This window comes from Bos javanicus, chromosome 9, assembly GCF_032452875.1.
Source record: "Bos javanicus breed banteng chromosome 9, ARS-OSU_banteng_1.0, whole genome shotgun sequence".
Lineage (NCBI taxonomy): Eukaryota > Metazoa > Chordata > Mammalia > Artiodactyla > Bovidae > Bos > Bos javanicus.
The window spans coordinates 47,614,929-47,620,250 of NC_083876.1; positions in this window are offsets into that span (position 1 = coordinate 47,614,929).

Here is a 5,322-nt window from a genome sequence, read left to right on the forward strand (position 1 = left end):
CACTGGGTAAAGAGAAAGAGATGGTTCTGTTCTTCTTCCTATAAGATTATCTATCTGATTAGAGTTTCTAAGATTACAGTTTCACTTTTAAGACCTCATTTAACCTCACTTAAAAAACCTTTTATTTTCAAATACAACCCCATTGGGGGTGGTGATTTCAACCTAATTTGAGAGGAACACCATCTATTTCTTAGCATTTAAATTGGGCTTTTACTGTGAATATGTAGTGGAAGATTCAGTCATTGCAACAGTAAGAGTCTATTTTAATACTTCATATCCTTGAAAATGTTTATTGGTGAGATTTCCTAGCCTGATGTAGTTTAATACTTGACCTCTCTTTCCTTATAGAATGGTTGCCAAATGGTCTATAACCTCCGCTATGACTAATTTTATAGTCACTTTCATAGCAAAGCCATTATCTTTTAGCAGTTTCTGAATGATTTTGCAAGTATATTTCACGTGTGAAACCTGTAAACATTCCAATGTGATATTTGCTTCCAATTTCATTGTAGCATTTTCAAATATGCCATAAAATAGATTGACAAAGATTGAATTTAATATAGAGCTTCAATTTTCCTTGGGTAATAGATCACAAATAATCAGAAATTATTATTAAAATGACCTGGATTAAAATATTTAACTTGATTCTAACATAATTTACATGTGCAAAATGTCAAATATTTTAATGATGATACTAAATGCAAGTTGAATTGTTACTCTTTTCCTCTAAACTACTACAACTGATATTCACTAGAAATATCAACATGAAATTTTAGCTAACTGTTTCATTAAGAGGGTTTTATTACCACTGCTAGGATAGAAATAAAACTAAGCAATAAAAAGACAGCATGGTAAAAAGATGCAGAAGAGCAAACAGTTTCAAGAGAGTTTGGGGGTAAACTAATTTATAGATAAAGATAATTTACAGATTAAGATAATAAATCTGAGTTTTGATCACTGTAATTAGTAAATTTTTTCATTAAAGATTGACTACATTTCTTGGGTATTAAATAGTCACAACTGAAATATTTAGTAGTATCTATAAATTTAAGATTTTAATACATAAGAGTTTTTCCTTAACTAAATTTATGATTGTAATTAAGAAGTTATTATTTTTCAAGTGCGTTATCTTGAATTACAAATATTTTTGACAATATAATTAGTGTTACTTATCTAAGATAAGTGACAGCTCTTTAGTTTTGCCATTTATTATATCAAAATGCATTCAGATTCATAAAAGATATCTATTTTAACTTTACTTTGCAATTACAACTTAAAACCTTCATGGCAACAAATCAAATGTATATTTTAATGTTAGAAGTGGAAACATTTTCACATAATTTGATGTTTCTATGCATTAATATTTTTAGTGTTCTTTTTTTATATACTATTTCTTCTTAATTTGGCTAGTGAATATGACAAGCATAAGTAGAATTTGTTCTGTATTGGAATATTCAAAGAAGCATAGATAACCTGTTCTTATTAAACTAAATTGAAGGAGTTGATGATGGACAAGGAGGCCTGGTGTGCTGTGGTCCATGGGGTCACAAAGAGTTGGACACGACTGAGCAACTGAACTGAACTGAACTGAAATTGAAGGAAAACATTTCTGCTTACTCTAAATCATGTATCTCCAGAAGTTCCCTTTCATTCAAACTGTATAATTTCTTATTTTTACCTTCAATGAAAGAGAAACGTGAATCGGGACCTAGTTGCTAACACTTACTTTTTGTGGTCCACATTCTACCTACCTACCCAGGTTAAGGTTAGGAGGCACATAAAGTCTATCTTGAGACATATCCCTGACTCTTGGGTCTTGATTGAAACTGCTACAGTTGATTCAGAATAAGAGAAAAACATAAAGGAGATAAAACTAACTCATATAGGAAGGAGAATTAAAGGTCTAACCCTCATATTTCTTCATATATGAAGAAGTCAGCAAGCTTTAACAACAAGAATGCAGTTTTTAAGGGAGATTTATCCCAAATCAAAATTTGTAGATATTGATATATAGACTTTTTTTGATATATCTAATTTTTTGTAGATATTGATATATAGAATTTTTTTAAGCTTTATTTGAAATGGTTGAAGAAGAACAAAGTTAGAGTACTTAAACTACCTGATTTCAATATTTATAAAGCCACAGTGTATCAATATATCTTGGAAGTGACAAAATAGACTTGTAGATCAATAGAATCAAATAAGCAGCCCAGAAATAAAACAGGACAAACATAGTTACTTGAGTTTTTGAAAGGTGTAAAAGCAATTTAATGGAGAAAGGATAATCTTCCAATAAATGGTAATGGAAAAGTTGGAAATCCATATTCAAAAATGTGAAAATAACATAGAAATGGAGCTCAAAACTTACTTTTTCAAAATATAAGTTCAATGTGTTATGACTAGAGTAAATCATAGATTAAAATAGTTAGGAAATATTCATTATTAATTAACAATTTCTATTTTTTTTTTTTATTCTTAATTATGTATGTGAAGATTTGCCTTATCTATGGGTTTTAAACAAAAAATTTAAATGACCCATTTTTTAATTCTGTTGTTTTACTAATGTGTAGATTTGTCATTTCACCTTTCAATATATATTAAATCAAATTTACATATTTACCTCTATTTTTCTGATATACTTTGAGTTTTGCTATTTGACATTTTTTTATTTAGTTTTATAGTGTTTAATTTCCATTTTGAAAATTCTCACTTATCCATCACTGATTTTAGATATTTTTAATATTCACTTTTACTTTTAACAAACTTTTTAATATAATTAAAATATTTTACTATTTATTTTCATTGTTTTGCTCAGGTCTGTGATAATTATAGTAATTGTGTTCTCTAAATTTTTTAATATGGAAATATTTTATTTATTTGAAATATGGTCATTTTGGAAAATCATCACAGTGAAAGTGATCAGGAATCTAAAGTCAATTTAATAAATACAGATTTATGAACTTTTAAGAATTTTCCTAAGATATAATGATTTTCTTTATTTTTAATGAAATATAGCTGACATACAATATTTTGTTACTTTTAGGTGTACTATCACATTTTCTGTATTCATCTATCCATGTATATTTAGCTTGTATCCATACCTTGGCTATTGTAAATAATGCTACATACACTAGGTGCACATATTTTTTGGAATTAGTGTTTGTTTTTTTTTAATCTTTTGGTAAATAAGCAGAAATGAAATTGCTGGATCATATGACAGTTTTATTCTAAATATTTTGGAATTTCCATACTGTTTTCCTTAGTGGCTGTACCAATTTACATTTCAACTAACAGTATACCGGGGTTCCCTTGTTCCCATGTCCTTACCAGTATTTATTTATTGTTGTTTTTTTGACAATAGCCATTCTATGGGTGTGAGGTGATTTTGTGATTTTGTGTTTATATTTCTCTGATGATTAGTGATTTTGAGCACCTTTTCATGCACTTGTTGCCAGTCTGTATGTCATCTTCAGAAATATGTCTAAATCATCTGTCCATTTTTTAATTGATTTGCTTTTGTAGTTGAGTTGTATGAAGTTTTGTGTGTATTCTGGATATTAGCTCCTTATTGGGTATATTGCTTGTAAATATATTTTTTATTCCATTGGCTGCCTTTCTACATAAAGTCCCTTTAAGATTTGTTGTAAAACTATTTTAGTGGTGCTAAACTTTTTTAGATTTTACTCCTCTAAAAAACTTGATCTCTTCTTCAAATCTGATTGATAACCTTGCCAGATAAGAGTATTCTTGGTTATAGGTTTTTTCCTTTCTTCCCTCTAAATATATAGTGCCACTCCCTTCTGATCTGTAAGTTTTCTGTTGAAGAGTCATCTAAGAGTTTTCTTGCATATATATGTAGTTGCTTTTTCTTTGTTGCTTTTAAAATTCCCTCTGTAATATTTGCCACTTAAGTTACAGTGTGCCTATGTATGAACCTCTTGGGATTCATCTTGTTTGGGACTCTCTGTGCTTCCTAAACCTGGATGGAGCTATTATTTCTTCCAGTAAGTTATCTGCCTCTTTGCCTCTCTGTCTCTCTCTCTTCTTTTCCTAGAACGTCTATGATGCAAATGTTAGTGTACTTGAAGTTGCATCATAGGTTTCTTAAACTATCCTCACATTAAAAAAAAAAAAATAATCTACTTTCTGTTCAGCTTGGATGGTTTTTGCTTCTCTGTCTTCCAGGTCACTGTTGTGTTCCTTTGTGTCATGTAACCTACTGTTGATACCTTCTGGTGTATTTTTTATTTCCGTTATTGCACTCTTCAGCTCTGTTTGGTTCTTCTTTATATTTTCTAACTCTTTGTTAGACTTCTCACTGTGTTCATCCATGCTTATCCCAATTTTATTGAGCATATTTATCATCATTACCTTTAACTAATGGGTACATTGGGTATTTCTAATTTCTTTAGTTCTCCTTCTGGGTTTGTACTTTGTTTCTTTGCATGAAGCATATTTCTCTTTCATTTTGCCTAATTCTCTATGCTTATTTGTACATATTAGGTAGACTGGTTATGTCACCTGGTCTAGGAGAAGTGACCTTACATAGAAGAAATGCTGTGGAACCCAGCAGCACACTCACCTCTGGTCACTCGAACTCTGTGCTATGGAGGTGCACCCCATGTGCACTGCATGCACCTTTCTGTTGTGGCACACTAGTAAGTGTGACTTGTCCCTGGTTGGCTACATAACCCTAACTCGTGTGGTGACTGTGGCCTGCTGAAGAGTCGGGTAGTCTTCCTCCAAGGTTGGCAGCTTTGCCTGGTCATGTTTGGTTGCTCTGAGCCTGCTGGTACATTGGGCAGGCTCCGAGAATGGCTGGCAGTGTGGCCTGAAGGCATGTACCTGCTTTAAGCTGGACCGTGGGCAGGGAAACCACTTATCATTAACAGGCTGAAAAGGGGATCCCAAAATAGCTCTTACCAGCACCCATGTCATCAAAGTGGATTGAGCTTCCCCAAATTGCCATCTCCATCTCCAAGTGGAGTCCCAGTTGCCTCCCCCCTCTCCAAGAGGCTGTCCAAAAGCAGCAAGTAGACTTCACCTACACTCCTTTCAAACTATTACCTCTACCTTAGTTTCCAGAGCATGTGAGATTTTGTGCACACTCTTTAAGAGTGGAATCTCTTCCCTATAACCCTCTGCTTTCCCAAGTGTAAGACCCCGTGGTTTTCAAAGCCAGGTGTTCTGGGGGCTCATCTTCCCAATGCTGGACCCCCAGGCTGGGAAGTATGATGTGAGGTTCAGAACCTTCTCTCCTTGGGGAAGACCTATGCAGTTCTGATATTTCTCTTGTTTGAGGGTTGCCAATTCAGGGTGTGG